Source organism: Monodelphis domestica, chromosome 2 (genome assembly GCF_027887165.1).
Source record: "Monodelphis domestica isolate mMonDom1 chromosome 2, mMonDom1.pri, whole genome shotgun sequence".
Classification (NCBI taxonomy): domain Eukaryota; kingdom Metazoa; phylum Chordata; class Mammalia; order Didelphimorphia; family Didelphidae; genus Monodelphis; species Monodelphis domestica.
The window spans coordinates 121,698,687-121,719,115 of record NC_077228.1 but is presented as its reverse complement, the minus strand read 5'-3'; the positions used below and the strand labels follow the sequence as shown (position 1 = coordinate 121,719,115).

Sequence of the window (20,429 nt, the reverse complement as noted above, 5' to 3'; positions counted from 1 at the left end):
TTGTCTGGGGTAAGGTAGGGGGCTCACATGTGTTATGAGGATTGCAATTTGGGCACTCAGTCTCTACAAGATTTGACATCACTGACCTAGTCCATAAAAGAGCCTTTTTTGCATTTATTTAGTGTTTTCTTTCTCAGTTTCCTTACTTGAATTCTATAGTTCTATAGCTATTTTTTAAAAAATTGTTTTAATACAGTAATTGAGAATTTTTATGTATATCTAATCTTTATTTTTGCCTGCTAGAAGGTTATTAAAGCCTGTCCTGGGTATTTTTTCTTTTCTTTTTTTATTTTGGGATGGGATTTGAAGACAGGGGGATAGGAATAGAACAGCAAAAAAGGGGGGCACCTTCTAAGAAATGCAAAAAGCTGAAGGAAATCTTTAAAGAAGCACAGACAAACAGAAGAGTTTTGGAAGCTATAGGCTTAATTTAATATATGCTTTAAAATGTAAGCAAGCTGGTGGCGGCGGTGGTGGTGGCGGCGGTGGTGGTGGCAGCGGCAGCAGAGGTAGCAACGGTGAGGAAATGATGATGCTGATTAAGGAATTCCATGTGGTTTTACCATGTTCAGTTCAAGAGCATCAGACTGGACAACTGTACTCTGTGGCTGAAGCCAGTAAAAATTAAACAGGAGGTGGAGAAGGCATTGAAGTATTAATGAATGAACCTTATGAGAGGGATGGCGAGAAGGGGCAATTCACACACAAAATGTACCACTTAAAAAGTAAAGTTCTTGAGTTTGTAAGGATGATTGTACCTGAGGGCTCTTTGGTATTTCATGACAAAGCCTGGAATGCATACCCCTACTGTAGAACAATTGTGATGAACAAATACATGAAAGATGACTTCTTCATTAAAATTGAAACTTGGCATAAACCAGACTTGGGAACAACAGAAAATGTACATAATTTAGATCCGAACATATGGAAGACAATTGAAAATGTCCATATTGATAGTGCAGACCATAGAACCTTTAGATTATAAAGCAGATGAAGACCCAGAACTATTCCAGTCAAGAAAGACCAAGAGAGGACCTTTGGGACCCAACTGGAAGAGAGATTTGGCAAATAATCCAGAAGCTCCTCAAATGTGTGCCTACAAGCTGGTAGCCATCAAATTCAAGTGGTGGGGTCTACAGAACAAAGTAGAAAACTTTATTCAAAAACAAGAAAAAAGAATATTTACCAACTATCACCCTCAGCTTTTTTGTTGGATTGATAAGTGATTTGACCTGACCATGGAAAACATTCGAAAAATGGAAGATGAGACAGAAAGAGCTGGAAGCTATGTGTAAGAAGGGTTCCAACCAGGCACAAAGGCTGCTGATGTCTAGATGAATCTTCTGTAGGGTCAGAGGTCAAGCTGTTTTGTAATCAAGGTCAAGTGAAGGGAACCAGTGCTGCCCAGGACAAATGAGGAGGGATCTGACCAGTGATTTGCAGTGTTGACGTTTCATAGACGTGTGCATATGACGATCTGCACACATGTCCCGCTATCCAAACACGTGTGTGTATATATGTATGTATATGTGTGTAAATCTGTAACTGTATGTAAAACATGTGTAGAGCTATAGATGCTGATGCACACACTCATGTATATATGTACATACATACATACATCTACTTAGGGGATTCGTACAATTTCTCCAGAGTACTGTACCTACAGCAAAAATGCAAAGGAAAATATTTTCATTATATATACCTGAAGCAGATTTTAATAATTATTAGAGTAATGCCATTAATGGATGAATTGACTACAATGTAATGCTAGCTGGTATGTTTCACAGATGTCAAGATGTGGACCAATATATACTTTTTTGTTGTTCTCTTATCTTAAATATCTGTTAAAAACTTTCTATTTTAGACTCATAAGTAAACAGACTCCCAAAGCAAAAGTTTATTCTGATTTTTTTTTTTGTTTTTCCTCTGATTCTGGAATGTAAACTATGAATGTATTTATAGCTATTTATTTCTGGATAGTCACAATCTTACAGTCAACTTTGAGGATTTCTGTGAGTAAGGAATCAGGCTGTAATTTAATTTGTACTTGCCCTTGAAGAAAAAAATCCTTTAAAAATGTACCTGTTTTTGTTGGATTTTTGTACATTTAAATTTCAAGTATTTTTCTACATCAGAAACTGGCAAAAAAAGGGGGGGGGTGTAACGCTGGCTTGTGATTTATAATAAACACTATAAACATTTCAGAGCCTGTTAGGCACAAAAGAAATGGGTGATAATAGTATTTAGTCTCAATAAAAATTACTGTAGGCTCAGTAAAAAAAAAAATGTAAGCAAGCTATATATAATAGAGACATGAAGTTTCAAGTACAATCTTCTTTTTCTGTTCCACTACTATGCATATGGAAATACTCACCCTGTTTGGTGTTTTTTAGGAAAAGAATAAAAAGAAATAAATCTTTTTAAAGCCTGCCCTTAACATTTTAGTGATGATACCAGTTATGAGATATGTAAGGGAAAATGTAGTATTTGGAACTGGATGGGCCAGGTCTTAGAGGTCATTTGGAGTAACTACTTCATTTTAAAGATGAGAGGAGCTAAAGCTATGAAAGTTGAACTTATTTAGGCCACAACTTATTAAGTTGCAGAGATAGGATTCGAATCTAGGTCTTCTGAATCCAAATGTAGAACTCTTTCCAATAGGCCAAATTAATAAAATGAATATTAGAGCCTGATAAGGGAAATATGAAAAAGTACCTTTTGGAGAGATTTTTCTGATGTTTTTAGGTATTTCAATTATTAATTCCAATCAACAAACTAAACAAACGTGTTAAATGTCTACTATGTGCAAGATGAGAGGTAGTCCCACATTAGTAAACAATGGACAAACCTTACAGTCAGGACTTGGGTTCAAATACAAGTCAGATCTTTAAGGAATATGGATAATGGCCTTATGACCCCTGCCAACTCATAACCTCTCAATATCCCAGGCAAATCTCCAAGACTGTAAGTCACAGAGAAGTCATGTATCTGCATTGGCAGAGATGATTTCTTCCTTAGAATTCCCTACAAATGAAATCATGGGTTTGGTCTCCCCAAAACATGCACACAATTAGAATGCAAAAATATTCTACTTCCTATCACTATTAATATAAATTGCTATTTTCTTAGTTCCCTTTTTTTTTTAAAATTTTTTAAAACCCTTACCTTCTGTCTTGGAGTCAATACTGTGTATTGGCTCCAAGGCAGAAGAGTGGTAAAGGCTAGGCAATGGGGGTTAAGTGACTTACCCAGGGTCACACAGCTAGGAAGTGACTGAGGCCAGATTTGAACCTAGGACCTCCCATCTCTAGGCCTGGCACTCAATCCACTGAGCTACCCAGCTGCCCCCTTAGTTCCCTTTTTCAAAACTTGATTTTTTTTACAGAACCTACTCAAAAAAAATAAGATGCTTGAATTACATCTTTACCACCTTCCCTATATGACCATGTACAAATTAGTCAATTGCTCAATTTCTTCATCCCAAAAATGATGATCTTTGAATGTAACAGATGAGCCCCTTCCCTCAACATTAAAATTGAGAAAAAAAAACCCAATGTTATAACAGAGAAGCATAGTCAAGTAAAACAAATCCACATGATGTCTGGATTCAAAAATGTATATCTCCTTTTGCACCTTCTGCCCATGACCTCTTTGTCAGGTAACTTATATCATTATAGATCCTTTAGAGACATGGTTTGTCATTGAACTGATCAAAATTCTTAATTCCTTCTGAATTCTTTTTCTTTACAAAGTTTTTGTCCTTTTATAAAAAGTTCTCCTGGTTCTGCATTAGTTCATATTACCCATAGTACCCAGGTTCCTCTGAAATTACCTCGTTTGTTATTCTTCATAGCATTCCTTTACATTCATGTATCATAATTAATCCAGCCACTTGGTAGTTGATTCTACCTTTGATTCTAGTTCTTTTCTCTCCTGCCCCCCCCCCCACACCTTTTTAATTCACCCTTCATGAATAGAAAGGTCTACTTCCTTCCTGATACTCTCCTCACACTTACTTTCCCTCCTCCTTTCTGGCTGTTTTCACTGTTGAAATTAATGTTTTTCTACACCATTTTAATTTTGTATGTTCAACCCTCTTTTGTCTATTTCAGATAATGGTGAAATTCATCTGATGCTTATTTCCCCTATCATATCTCCTTATTTGTAAACATTTCTTCTATATTTCAGTATGAGAAATAGTAAGTCCCACTCTTTTCTTTTTGCTTCCTACTTTAGTGTATTCTTTTTACTCTCCCTTTTTCTTCATCTCTTAAAATCCTAGAACAGAACCAGTCTACCCCAAGGTGGGTACTTTTAACAGCTGTGTCTGTGTGTCTGTGTATATAGACGTATCTGCAGACACACACAGAGGCAAAGACAGTGAGAAAATCTCATTCTGTTCATTAAATTTTTCATATCTTTGTGTAATGGATAGCATGTTTCATCAATGAGCCTCTGGAATTTTGAATAGTTATTTTATCGATCGATTTTTTTCCCCATTCATTGTTTAAAATTGTTTTTATAGTATTATTGTTATTGTATAAATTCTTCCACTGGTTCTGCTTATTCCATTTTTCATTTTTTTTCTCTACATTTTAAAATTACATTTTAATCTCTTCCTTCATTTAATTCCACTACATTCATTTCCCTCCCCCCTTTGAGTCATTACTAACAATTGTTATAGTTCCTCTCTCCTTTTGGGGGCTCTCTAGTTCTACAATAATTTTTAATGCTGTTTGGTGCTTTAAGATTTCATTTTCTCATCTTTAGTTACCGAAATGAGGTTTGTACTAATGCCAGATTCACCCCTCTCTGCTGTACTTTGGGTGGGGAAGTTGTCCCTGCTTGGATTTGCTGTAGATTCTTTGGGTCCCTCAACTGATTTCTACCTAACTTCTATCACCTCCCCCCATCCCTTCCAGTTTTGCAGTGCAGAACATTGTATCATCATCAGACACCTTTCTGGTATATCTGGCCAGCATGGGAAGAATCTCAGAGCCCCTGGTCACTGGACTATACACTTCTTGATGCTTTCATTGCTGGCCCTCTTGGGGATTTCATGGTTTCTATTCTATAGATTTTTGATGACTCTGGGCTTTCCAATCTACCTAGGATTTTTAGGGTAGGGTAACATTCTTTCTGCTTCAAGACACAGAGCCCTGTAGCTTATACATGTCTCTGACATCCTTCTTTTTGTTCTGGGATGGTAAGCTTGTTTTTCTGTGCTAGTTCTTGTTTCCCAGGCAGCTCCCTTTCCTATTGCTCTCTTGTAGCCTTCTGGTTGAGTTTAATGTAGTTCTGGGGTGAAAGAAGTCATTTATTATAGTTACTCATTGTATTTCTTGGTCATTATCCAGACTGGTGAGAATTGGGATTTTTTCCTCTAGTAAGTATGCGGGACTTGGTCAGTCTGCCCACCATTCAGGCAACCATCTTGGCTAGAAGTCCCTATAGTATTTCAAGCAATATTTGATATTCTGAAATGCTCCTAAAATGGTAGTATTTCCAACATGTCCAAATCATATTTGAGTTGTTTATCTAATTACAAACATACATAGAGAATGTTGGAAATTATATCAGTAAGGATGGCATATGTATAAAAAATCTACTTGGAGATTTTCTCTTTTCTACTTGGAGAGAGAAATTCTGTTTTGGAATAGGAGTGAAGCTAAACATTTTCAAACATGCTTAAGCATTTATAATTTTTTTCTTTTTTCTTCATGAACTATTTCTTTTTTTTGCCTTTAAATGGACTTTTCCCCTGATTAATTAGCACAAATCTAAATACATAATTATAATAAATAATAATTATAACCAATAATAATAATTCACTATAAATACCTAATATTTATTGAACAGTTTAAGATTTACAAAATGCCTTAATATATTATCTTATTTGAGTCACATGGCAATCCTATAATGAAGTCATTATAGACTTCATTATCCTCCTTTTGTAGATAAAGAAATGGAGTATTTTAGTCATTCAGCGACTTATCTTTGGTCATATAGCTAATAAATGTTAGAATGAACATTTCAATCCAGGTCTGCCTCCAAGTCCAAAACTCTATTGGGGAGTGAATAAATATTCAATTCTTTCTCTTTGCTAAGTACTATGCTAAGAGTTTACCAAATATTTCTTTTGATCCTCATTTGATAAACCAAGCTAATCTCTCAAATAGTTGCTTGGAATCTCATTATTTATCTGCTACTATTATTTATTAAATGATATAGAAAATATATCACAATAATATATTTTTCTGATCATGTAGTCCAATTCTGAAAAAAAATTGTTTGCTACTTTCCCAGGGTTATATCTGAGGGCCAATATGGAGTCATGAAATGATTTTTTTGAATGACTGAATTATAATATCTAGATTGGAAATGCAATCATCATCTAGATAAAAGATGTAAAAAACATGGTCCATAGGCCACATGTGGCACATGTGCCCATAATTTTCCCAAGTAGAACTTACACTAAATTAAAATGTACTTTATATCTGATTTTAATGTGTGTTGATATTAATAATATATATATATCAATCATCATTTGTGGTTTTTTAAAGCCAGTGTGCAGCCTGAAAGGTTCTTTATATATAATTTAGTGGCCCTTGTTTCCATTTGTTTTTGTTACCACTGTTCTAGATCAACTCTTACCTAAAGAAAGAATTAGAGAAGGAAATGGCAAATTTCTTCAGTATTTTTTGTTAAGAAAACTCCAAATGGGATTATGAAGAGTTAGACACCATTGAAAAATGACTGAACAACAACAAAGAATCTCTCCTACCATCTTTCTTTCTGCCAAATAGTCAAACAACTGGTTTTTGTACATCTCTATAGATGAAGAACTTACAACTTCATGAAGCAACTCATTCTGGTATTGGACAGCTCTGTTAGTTTTCACGAATATTAAATTAATTTTTTCCTTCCTAGAACTTTCACTTATTGGTTTTAATTCTCCTCATTAGAATCACACAGGATAAGGATGACTCAGCCTTCTTTCCCATAAGTTCTGTGTCTACAGAATGGTACAATGAAATCACCATGGTTTAGAATGAAACTCTGAAAAATTCTCCATGAATAACAAGAGATGGCTTCACTTATGTTCATTAGAGTTTTAGAATTAAATACATTTAGTTTTAGTATGATTCTTTGAAAATTGGCAACCCAAGTAGATCGCTTTGTTTTCCCGTTCAATTAACCAGAAATCCTAGTCCTTGAACATTCTAGATAAGTGGGAATTTACTTTTCTTTGAAATATGGTCAGCTCAAAAGAAAAGTAAGGGAAAGAGGTGATATCACTTTTTTTTGCCTTGTTATCTTACCTGAGTATTCTAGGCAGACTAGTCTCTTTTCTCCCTCAGAATGTTCAGTCAAACCTTTTGATGACTTTCCAGTAAAAATATTAACCAGTGTAATAATACTGGATCTCAATGATAAATGCAAATTGTTATGAGTGTTTTTTGGTTTCTTTGGTTCTAGAGAAGTCATTAAAAGCTGGAATATAGCCCATAAGGAAGAAGAGTTAGTAATAAGCAACTTCAGCAAAAGGAACTTCACATGACTTCTATTAGGTCCTCCAGATGTTTCCTCTTGCCTAGGCTTTTTAGTCTTATCTGGATTCTAGGCCTTGCCAATTCCCATCCTCCCTCCCAACTGTGTCCTTCAATCTGCTGGGGGTTAGGAGAGTTGAGAAAGGGCTATGTGGACAACAGAAACTAGGAAGGCTCCAAACACTATTTGCTTAGGCATACTTAAGCAACAGTTTGTTCTGGTATCAAGTTTCTCAGAATACACCATATTGGCAAAGAATGTGTGTGTGTGTGTGTGTGTGTGTGTGTGTGTGTGTGTGTGAGTACATTCTCTTGAACAAATAGAATAGTAGAATCTCAGGTAAAAATAATGATCTATAGATGGGAGAATAATATTCATAGTTAAACCAAATCTATATTACTCATATATAAATCTATATTGATTATTTTTGTCCCCACTATTCTCCTGAAAGGATTCTTTCCTAACCTTTCCCATGATCTCTCTATCTCTCTGTAAGTGTCACTGTCTCTGTCTCTCTGTGTCTCTGGCTCAGTTTTGTCAGACATTGATAGAGTCTTCAGTGTCTTTGACCTCTGTCCCTGCAACATTTGACTTTGTTGGCCAATTTCACCCCTTTAAAAATGATTTTTTGCCCTGGATTATAAATGTAGCACTCCTTCACCCCAACCCCTACCCCAATCTTCCATCCCCATGAGGCATGCTATCCATTGGACTTCTAGTCAATCCCTTGGAAGCTTGAAGTGGGATTTTTCTGCTTCTGGGCATGTATGGCAGATGACAAATTTTGGTTTAATTCTGGTTAAACCTTGAGGGCAAGTAAAGGACAGGAATGAGAGAAGTTCATCAACTCTTGTGGTTTCAGCCATAGGGTGACTAGCTAGCCACTGGGTTAAATGAGTTATTGAACTCTACTGCTTTTCCTTACTTCTTCAATGACTTTCTTTTTCCTTTTTTGTCTATTTCTCTTCTAATATAATAAATATGGGAACCATCCTTTCCATCCCCCCAAACTCCCAGGCTTTGTCCTGGCTCCTCTTCTCTCTTTCTCCTCTCCCTTTTGTAAATTATACCCATTCCCATTGTTTCCCATGGTTTTAGTTATTGCCTAATTCTAGAAGAATAATCCTCAAATATCTCTCTCCAGTCCCAATATAATCCCATCTCTGAAATTCCAGTCCCACACTTCTAGTTATACATTGAACTTTTGCATATGGATACCCTTTATAGTACCACAAAGTTAACATGTCCAAAACATAACTTGTTATTTTACCCTGGAAAACCTGCCTTTCCGCAGTACAAAACATTTGGAAAGACTTATATGAAGTGATACAAAATGAAGTGAGCAGAACCAGGACAATGTTGTACACAGTAACAGCAATGATGTAAGATAATCAACAGTAAATAACTTTACCATTATCAGCAATGCAAGGATATAAGACTCCAAGAGAATCATGATGAAATAGGCTATCCAACACCATAGAGGGAACTTATAAAGTCTGAAAGCAGATTGAAGCATACAATTTTCCACTTTATTTCCTTCATGGTTTTTTTTTAATGTATAAGTGATATGTCTTTCATAGCATGATGAACACGGAAAAATATTTTCCATGATAGTGAATGTACAATCTATAGCATATTAAGTATTGTCTCAGGGAGGGGAGAAAGGAGGGAGGGAGAGAACATGGATTGTAAAATATCAGAAAACAATTATTAAAAATATCTACATGTAATCTGGAAAAAATATAACAAAAAAAATTTTACCAAGAAAATCTATCCTTCCTCCTAAATTCCTTATTTTTTTTGATGACACTAAATCATCCAGAATTCAAACCTCAAAGTCATCTTAGAATCTTCTCTTATCTCTTAGATCCAATCAGTTGTAAAGTCTTGTGGAGTTCATCTTTGCATTACTTCTTATATACAGCTCTTTTTTCTCCATTCCCATTGCCATCACTCTGTGTCAGTTATGGAACTGAACAACCATCTAGCTTGGTTGCCTTGCTTCTTTCTACTCTTTTCCCTCTTTAATTCACTCTTTACATTTTTTCCAAAATAATCTCTTTAATAGGGCTAACCATGTTATTATCTTACTCAAAGAGCTTCAGTGGCTTTCTATTACCTACCAAATAAAATGGACTCTCCTTAGTCTGGCATTCAAAACTCTGGGTGATCTATCTTTAGACTCTTCCCCTTTTACACATTCCATTTTCTACTCTAACTTTTTCCCCCAACCTTATTCCACCCTCTTCCAACCTCCATACTTTTGAGCATACCATCTCTTCTTGCCTGGAATAGATTACTTCCATATTACCACCTGGTTTAAGTGCTTCTTCTTTTTTTTCCTAATAACTTATACCTCCCTGGGACTCAGTTTCTTCTGTAAAATCATAATGTTGAAACAGATGACTTTTGAAGTCTTTCTTGGTCTCAATCTGGTGTAATCTATGCCACTCTAATTGGACTTCTATGTATATTTTCATTTGCATAGTAGTGAAAAATAACTATCATAAACATACATATTTATATAAATATTTACTTCCCACTTACTCTTTCAGAGAAGAAACTGTTTCTCCACTGCTTGGCACATTGAATGGCATACATGGGAACTTAAGAAATGCTTATATAATTCAATTGCTAAATCTGATCCTCTCATCAGTCAGTGGTGAGTGGAAGTCAGCTCCTTCTGATATGCCCAACAAGGAAAGCACAGTGTTCTTTCTCACTGTCCTGATGTCATCTCTGATAGTTATTTTTACCATTCTTCCAAATAATAGAATTCCTGACATAATGATTAATCTCAGAACTCAGCACAGTCAGGATCTGAGATCCTGGACCTTGGTGATGACTGATTTATGCAGGTTGTTAATCTCTGACTAATGTACTTTGGATGAAACAGACACTTGGGTACAGAAACCATGGCACCAGTCTTTGGGCTTAACAGTCTAACTCAAAAATATAAAAGGAAATAGCTTTTATTGAAAACAAGCTTTATCTATCTACAAATTTCATTTCCAAAAATTGGAGAAGACTATTTGGTCCTCGTTCACTGTTGATGTAATAAAAGAAAAAAAAAGAAAGCAAACATACATATGATTTAACTTGGTGGAATAGATGAATCTGGACCAGTTTCTTCTTCCTCAAAAGAAAACTTGAAGACTCTAGAGAATTGTACTTATTTTTTCTTATGTAATCACTATGAACAATTATTTTTAAAATAATTAGTTAAAATAATTATTGAATTACAAACATGTCATTAAGCAAATGCCAGTTGATCTGAAGTAGCTATCTTTCCCATGACTTTACCTTTATGATCTTACACTTAACATAGAAAGAGATATTGAAGATGAATATGGAATTGTGAAAAGTGTTTTCTGAAAGAAACTCAGAATTATGCAAAACTGAAAATAAGTTAGTGGGTTTCTAATATGGACAAAGGAAAGGGTAAGAAAACTACCAGTCTCATGTGGCCTCATAGTTAGTTTAGAGATTAATAGTTGAATTAAGGGAATGAATTATATCTCATGTTCTCCTTGAGCATAGTCATGGTATAGCCCTTGGCCATCCTAAAGTATTTCTCATTCTAATCCACACAATCTTTTCATACCAAAGTTAAATGCAATGCAAGTAAAGAAAAGTGTCTGAAAAGTGTCCTGAGAGATTATCCTGGAGGCAAATCCTAAAAACATCTCTTCTATGCAGATCTGTAACTAGGGCAGGGTAAATAGAACTCTGCCTTAGGGCACCAAAACTTAGATGGAACAAAAAATTAACATATTCAGTCCTTCAGTAGCATATGGCAAAGTAGGAACCACAACACTAACTAAATAATTCTCATTCTCCTGCATAATGGATTCTTAATTACTTACTTTATTATTTTTACATCTTGACTTACAAAATTGATTTAAGCATCCATAATTTATACTACTTGCCTAAGACAGGTACTACTATTTGTTCCTTTCCTTAAGCACTCTGTAATTATAATTCTGCTGCTATGAGACTTAAGGAAATTGTATACATAGTTACTGATAAACACATGGACTTAGTGCTTGATGAAGATTTTATTGAATGAATGGCTTTAGATAAAAGAGTAAGGAATTTCAATCAAAACTTTCTTTAGGAAAGGACATAGCAATTTAATTTAATTTGTTAGTAAATATTTATTTTTAAAACTTACTATAAAGAGCATTATACATGGTGCTGGGGTATGGAGGGACAAGTGGGAAATATGAATTTTAGATAAGATGGGGTCCCCAGTGAAGCTTAGTCTAATAGAGGGAGATGGCAAATGTAAAAAGAACTATGGCATAAACTAATATATGAAATGTATATGAGAGAAGTTAAAACAAAATGCTATTGAGGGCTAAAGGGGAAAAGGTGATTACAGATTGAGAGAATGATGGAAAGCTTTCAGGAAGATGTCACATTGAAGCAGGCTTTAAAGAATTGTCAAGAATTCAATGAAAGGTGAGGGAACACCAGGCATAGGAAAAAAGATGGGCAAAGTCACGAAGACAGGTAAGTAAAGAGTATGGAAAGGTTACACCAAATAGTCTAATTTGAGTTGAACTGTGTGGAGAAGTAGGTACTCTGGCATGAAGTCAGAAACTCAAAGTGGTACTATGGAGGGACTTGACTGCACCAAAGGAGCTTGATCTTTAATTGGGTGGCAATAGGGAACCATGGTAGGGTTGTGCTCAAAGGACTGAGATATGAAACCCAAAGAAGTTAACTTGAGCAAAGTTGCACAGCAAGTTGTCAGGAACAAAAGGTTTCAATTTCCTGACTTCCCTTTAATTGATATTGCTAAATTAAAAGTACATTAGGACATAAGAGTACAAAAAAATTACCTTTACATGTATAAGATGGTAGAGTTATGGTTAGACAACAAATGTTCTGGGGAATATTTGTGGATTGTAAACTTGTTATGTCAGTAGTGTGATGAAGCAGCCTAAAAACCTAGCATGATCTTGGGTTCTGTACTGCTCTTGTTGGACCTCATCTGGAGTTCATTTCTGAGTGTCATAGTTTAAGAACACTGATGATCTGGATAATGTCCAGAGAAGAGAAACCAGGATGGTGATAGGACTTGAATATATATTTTATTAGGAGTGGTCAAAAGGCTGTTTAATCTGTAGAAAAGATAATATGTAGAAGAGTGTACAATACTTGTGTTCAAGTATTTGAAGACTTTCTATGTGAAGAAGGATTTGACTTTTTCTGTTTGACCCCAGAGACCAGAACTAGAAACAATGGCTAGAGGTCCCAAGGAGGAAATCTAGCTTTGATGTGAGGAAAACCTAATTCTTGCAAAGTGGAATAGGACGCCTTGATAGTACATTAGCCCTCTTAGAGGACCTTCAAACAGAGAGATTGGGTGACTGATTATTGGTATGTTAGAGTGGGGATTCTTTTCATGTCTGGGGAAGACTAGATGATTACTGAGTTCCCAAGTTCTATGATTCTTTAAGGAGAATAAAATTATTTTTTATCATTTGGTCTCACTTCACTTCAGATTGATTATCCAGACAACTATCTAAATTAGTGAGACTATGATACAGAAATAACCAATGAGTCATGCGTACCATCATTTTGTGCAACTAAGCTAAGTCTGTATCAGTGACAATGTCTTGCAATGGGAAAGAGTATTTATAAAGTGTATTTTCTTCTCAAATTGAGAATAAGAGATGTTGAAGTTAGAGCCAGGAATAGAAAGGGATAGAACATGTAGAAAAAGCACTGAGCTGGGAGTCAAGAACACGGTGCATTACTAACAATGAATCATTATGGTGACCTATGCCTGTTATATTTGCTACTGGGAAGGATGAGGTTGCTGGATAGTTTGAGCTCAGGGGCTATAGGTGGTTTAGCCAGTTAGGTTACCATATTAAATTCACACCATTATTGTGATCTCTCAGGAAAAAGGCACCATCAAGCTGTCTAGAGAAGGGTCAACTGGCCCAAACTAATAATTAAACAGGTCAAAATTCCTAGGCTAATTGGTAGTGCAATAATTTTATCTGTTATAGGCATACCTTGGAGATATTATGAGTCCAGTTCCAATTTCACAATAAAGCAAGTCACAAGAACTTCTTGGTTTCTGAGTGCATATAAAGGCTATGTTTATACTATATTCTTTATTCCTAAAAATGCTAATCATCATCTGACTCTTGTATGAATTGTAATCTTTTTTGCTGATGGAGGGTCTTTACTTCATGTTGATGACTGCTGACTTGTCAGGGTCAGGTTTCCTGAAGTCTGGGTTAAAATAAGACAACAATGAAGCCTACCACATAAATTGATTATTCCTTTCATTTAAACACTTAGAGGCCATTGTTGGGTTATTAATTGGTCTAATTTCAATGTTGTTCTGTCTCAGGGAATAAAGGGGCCAAAGAAAAGGGAAAGAGACAAGGAAGGCAGGTCAATGGATCAGTCAGAACATGCACAACACATATCTATTAAGTTCACTATCTTATATGGGTACAGTTTGTGGCTCCCCAAAACCATTCAAATAGTAACATCAGAAATCACTGATCACAAGTCATCATAACAGATATGATAATAATGAACAAATTTTAAACATTGTGAGAATTACCAAAATGTGGCAGACACAATGTGAATATATGCCTTTGGGGAAAATTGTGCTGATAGACTTGCTTGATGTGTGGTTGCCACAAACCTTCAATTTGTAAAAATAATGATAATAATAATAATAAATCCATATTTTACGCCAAGCACAATAAAATAAATTTCCATAAAAATTATATATTCCTGTATTTCCAGCCTGTGCAATATAGGAAGACCTCAAAATACAAAACAAAACAAATCAGAAATACAAAAAAAACCCAAATAATCAATAGCTATTTTTAAAGAAACTGTAAACTAAAGAAACTTTAGTAGGCACTGGCAACACAAGTAGAAGGAAAGAAATAATCACTACAGATAATAAGCTGATTTTCTTTGAACCTATTACACACATTTTTATGTAGAAATATTCTGGCAAATGTTTAACAATTGACTCTGGGGAGAGAGGCATATTGGGAACTATGATGTTGGAGTAAGGGATACTTAGCTTGCCAAAAACCTCCTACCACACAGAAATAGAAAATGAAGTGCCTCAAAACAACAACAACAAAAAAAAATCAGGAGGAATATGTCTCACTGTGGAGAGTAGCCCAATGAATATTGCATGAGGAGCTTACAGAGTACAGACTATTGATTTGATAAATGTAGGATTTAAATTAATGTCTAATATTTCAAGTATTATTTTTATAAAGTTCATTATCTGACAAAAATGAACCACGTGACTAAGCTTTTTCTACCTGCTCAAAAAGCCTGCTCCACCAAAGCTGCAACAGGAAGGAAAAAGAGCCAGAGAGATGGACCTCCACCCCAGTATATCCTGTCTTCGTCAGCACATAAAACAGGAAGTGAGTGGGGTTCTGGGGATTATAATTTTGCTGGGGATAGTAGTTTTTAGGGTAACACATTCTAATTACACAATATCCCCTGAGATCCTTTGGAAGACTAGTCTCTATAATGGATCTTGTATACATAACCGACTTATAAATTATAATAATTTGGGGGTAAAAGGGAAAGAGAATGAAATCAGTGATTGCTAGAGCAGTCTTACCAGAAGCAGTCTGAGATCCCAAACCAGAGCTCCTCCAAGGCCAAGTTAGAAGGAGAAAAATTTGGTCACGGGAAGTTAACACCATTTTTAAAGACAGTTCTTTGCGTCACTTTCTGTGCTTTCCTTCCACTTTACATGGACCAATTGCAACTTTAGCTTTGCTTCAGACTGTCTGGGGACAGTCAGTCATTTTATATTTGTCACTGACTATAGCACACATGGGTCATAGGCCTCCCCCCACCCCTTTAAGGATTAAGTGGGCATGTATACTTTCTTGGTGGCTAAAATCTTAAAATAGCTAGGGGAGAGTTAATCCCATCTTCACATAACAAAGTGGACTGAGTCAATGAAACAACAGATAGGGAGTAGCCTGAGGTAAGGAAACTTCAGAGCCTGGAGCAGCCCTACATGTGGTCTGAAGCAATAAAACTCCATGGGGGAGGGGGAAGCTCAAGGTCAGCCCTACCTGCTTCCATGTGGTCTAAGGTAATGAAAAACTAGAATGAGGAACAGCCCTAGGAACTACCTAATAGTCGGAGGCAATGAGAAGGCAGAGTAGAAGAGCAGTCCAATGGATAGCCCTATCTGTTTCAATGTGGCCTGAGGTAAATAAAGGATAGAGTGGAGAACAGCCTAACACAGGGTACAAAAGGGAAACCAAAAGCAGAGGAAATGCAATCAAGCTGGAAAAAAACTGTTGTAAGTCTCCCCCATAAGAAGTCAGTCAATCTACTCCCTGGAAATGCACAATGAGGGACTTGAATACAGCTATGCTTACTCCCCAAACCAGAGAAGGCTACTCTGCAAACTTTGACAGCACTTCCTTAACCCCAGGAGCATAGAAGAACCTCAACAGATTAACAAGGTAATTGGGGGAAGGGAGGAGATGTATAACTAGAAAAATGAGCAAAAGACAAAGAAATACCTCACTTTAGAAAATTATTTTAGGGACAGGGAAGATCAAAATTTTAAATTAGAAAAGGACAACAGTGCCAAAAAGGAAACATGTGAAACTTCAAAGGAAAATGAGAAAAAAAATATCAGGCCCCAGAGGACCTCTTGTAAGAACTTGAAGTTTAAAAATCAAATAATAAAAGGAAATGATCAAAACAAGATTCAACAACTTGGAAGCTGAAATGGGCCAATCAAAACCACTGAGGAAAACAACTTCCTAAAGAGTAGATTGAGCCAAATGGAAAAGGAAACATGGAAGCTCAAGAAAGAGAATAACTTCCTAAAAATAGAATTGAGCAAACAGAAGCTAATGACTCCATAAAGAATAAGGAAACAATAATATAAAATCAAAAGAATGAAAAATAGAAGAAAATCTGAAATTTCTCACTGGAAATAACAACTGGCCTGGAAAATAGATCTAGAAGAAACAATCATAGCAATACTTGAAAGCAATGATCAAAATAAGAGCCTAAACACACCATATTACAGGAAACCATCAAGGAAAACTGCCCAGATATTCTCAAGTAAGAGGGGAAAATAGAAATGAAAAGAATCTATCAATCACCTTTTGAAAGAAATCTTAACATAAAATATCCCAGGACTGACTTAGCAAAATTTAAAAGGTCACAGATGATGGAAAAAATACTGGAAACAGTCAGAAGGAAATAATTCAAACATTGTGGAGTCATGGTCACGATTACACAAGACCTGGTAGCTTATACATTAAAGGACCAGGAGGCATGGAATATAATATTCCAAAAGGCAAAGGATCCAGGGCTAGAACCAAGAATCACATATCCAGTGAAACAGAGCATACCCCTCCAGGTCAAAAAAGTGATATTTAATGAAATACATAACATTCAGGTATTCCTTCCAAAAAAAACAAAGCAGAAAAGAAAATTCAATGACAAAATTTAACACGCGAGAAAGCATAAAAAGATAAACAGAAAAGTGAAAACATCAAGGTATCAATAAGGTTGAATTGAGTACATTCATACCTGGGAAGGTGATAATTAAGCTACTTAAGATATATTTGGTAGTTGAGTCGTGTAAGGTACTTAACATTTTCAAAATACTTAAAGTACTTGAGATACTTAACTTTATCATTATTAGAATAGTAAGAGGAGTATACTTAAAAAGAGGAAAGGGAATAAGCAGAATAGGATGGATTGATTCCAAAAAAAATTCAAAGCAAAGAAAAATACATGGGGAAAGAGGAAAGAAAGACAGAAAGCGGTAAACTATCTCACATGAAAAGACACCTAAGAGTTAATACAGAGGAGAAGAAGATGGAGGAGGAGGTGAGCAATGCATGAACTTTACTCTCATCAGATTTAACTTAAAATGGGACTATCACCCACACTCAACCAGCAGCTGAAATATACATTATCCTATAGGGATGCAGAAGGGAAAGAGGAATAAGAGGAATAAGAGAGGGGACAAAAAGGAGGGGAAAATGGGTGAGACAGTGATTGGAAGCAAAACATTTGTGAAGGAAAGACTGAAAGGAGTAAGAGAGAAGGGTAAACAGGAGAAAAATTAGATGGCGGGAAACATGCAATTAATAATCATAACTGTGAATGTGAATGGGATGAACTCACTAATAAAATGACAAAAGATTGCAAGGTGAATTAAAAACAAAAATACCACAATAAGCTGTCTATAAGAAACACATTTAAAGGAAGATACATACAGAGTAAAAGTAAAAGACTAGAGCAGAACCTATTATGCTATTATGTAAAGTCAAAAAAGTAAGGGTAGCAATCATGATCCCAGACAAAGCCAAAGTAGAAACTAATCTAAACAACTAATTTTGGGCAAAAACATATATATAACACATTTTAAATTTTAATCTGAATTATTAACATTTCCTCCATCACTTAAGTATAGACAACAAAAGAATAAATAAATTAAGCCCTGATTTGCCACATCAGAGACATAAATGCTCACAATAAAATTTAACAATAAGCTCTTGTGAGCCAGTTTGAGCTCACTCCAGCACACTGATGTATATGAATGTATTCTTGGGTACATATGTAAACACACACACATATATATATATATATATATATACACATATGTTTCTTTCAGTACAACAAAAGTTATATTAATGTTTTTGAGTTGAACAATATAGTATTGGTCTTCTACTTATAAATAACAGAAATGTGAGGCAGTATAAGACTAAGGAGTCAATGTGTGTGAAAAAACATATACACACGTGCACATGTGTACATATGTGTATACACATATGTACACATGTGGCAGTGTGTATATATTATGGTTTAAACTAGATAGTCTTTTGGGTCTCACAGCTGAATGGATTTACAAATGAAAAGCACTCGCAACTATCCCAGATCCTGTTATGCTTGGGGTACTCTAAGGTCTGTGACAAAATGATATTTTAAGTTCCTTTGCACATTTCTCTTTTTTTTTAAACCTTTACCTTCCATCTTAGAATCAATACTGTGTATTGCTTCCAAGACAGAAAAGTGGTAAGGGCTAGGCAATGAGGTTTGTGACTTGCCCAGGATCATCCAGTTAGGAAGTATCTGGGGTAAGTTTTCCAGCCAGGTCTTCCTGTCATAGGTCTGGTTCTCAATCCACTGAGCTACCTAGCTTCCCCTGCACATTTTTCAAGAGCTTAAGTCAAAACTGATTTTGTCATAGTCTGGTTAGACACATAGTTTTTTTTTATTTCAGCCAATCAAAAGTTGCTTTAACACATTACTTTATTGGACTTTCTAGTGTTGGTCTACTGCTTAATGACAGTAGAGATGTGAGGTGGTGTGAGTCTGAAGAGCTAATGTGTTAATCTAATCATCCAAATTCCATGTGATCAGTAATGTAATCATTTAGCTACAGATTAACAAGACCTCATAGATACTATTTTCCCAATCTCTCTATTCAGTGGTATACTGATAAACATTTAACAATCATTCTTCTTTAAAAAAGTACACTCTACACACTTTCCTAAGTTTTGTTTTCATGAACATTTTCTGTCATTTTTATTATGCCTAGAAAATCAACCAAACAATAAATTCAGTCTTCATTTGTAGCATTTCCAAAAATTTAGCAGTTGCCCCTGATGAACAGGTCCTAGCTGGCTCCAACATATTCCTACTTCTATCCCAGGGCACAGAGCAAAGCAGAAAGATTTCCATGGATTTATTCTTTCCTCTACGCCAACAGCAAACAAATTGTTGCTTTGGATTAAGATAGTTAGAATAATCCAGGGAGACAGTCCAGGTGGGGAATTGGGAGAGAGGGTCAGAGAAGAAAAAGAATTACTTTAATTTATTTAGTGAGTTAAATTTAGCAAAGTGTTCGATTTCATATTAACATCATGAACTTTGTTTTTCTCCATTTAATAAAGGAGGAAAATCCTCTTTTGAGAGGCCACAGAATCAATAGGTAACAACACACTTACAGGTAGCAGAGATCTTAGTGATTATCTAGTCCAACACTCTCCTTTTACTGATGAAGACACGGGTCCAGAGAGTGAAATGACTTGCACAGTTAGGAAAGGCAAAGACTTTAATGAAGGTCTTATAATTGTGAGGTCTCAGTTGAGAAGAAATAGGTATGTGATAGCAAACAGGTGCTACATTTCCCATAGCAAAAAGCTCCTTCCTTTTAGAGTATGGACAGATACTCTTCCCAGGATCTATGATCAATTTAATCGAGGAGTATCTCTACTCATTAAGGGGTGACCTCAGCCAGAGCTGTTTATAGGAAATTAGTAAGGATCTTGGAGCCTCTCTGATTTTCTTGGCCATCTCAGCATTAGCTGGTGCTAAAGAAAGACCAGAGACATACTAATACATACAATAAGCAAGTTGGAATTGACAGGTTGCTAGCCTGAACCCCATTGTCCTTTTTACCAAGAATTCCCTTCAGGTTGCTTACTTACGGATTTTACATACACAACAGTGTTAGAAGCAAAGGAAACTAACAAATCTGATTAACTTTATTTAGTTTCATATATCCTTTTTTTTCCATCCTCATCCTCTAACTCCTTTTAGGGCTAGATCCCTGGGGTGGAGGAACTGGAATGGATCTTAGAGATCATCTAGGCAAACTACATTATTTTGCATTTTAAATTAACAAAAGCTCCTAGACATTAAGAGACTTGGCCTTAGCTTGTTAAGGATCAGAATCAGATTTTAAACCTATTGTTTTTGTTTGGTTGTTTCAGTTGTACTTAACTCTTTGTAACCCAACTTGGGGTTTTCTCAGCAAAGATTCTAGAGTGGTTTACCATTTCCTTTGCCAGCTCATTTTATAGATGAGG

At 35.6% G+C, this 20,429-nt stretch overlaps 1 pseudogene; it reads left to right on the top strand.

The window, feature by feature from the left end:
* Positions 1 to 529: 529 nt before the first annotated feature.
* On the top strand, positions 530 to 1,310 carry LOC100016953 (phosphatidylinositol transfer protein beta isoform-like; annotated as a pseudogene).
* The last annotated feature ends 19,119 nt before the right edge of the window (positions 1,311 to 20,429 follow it).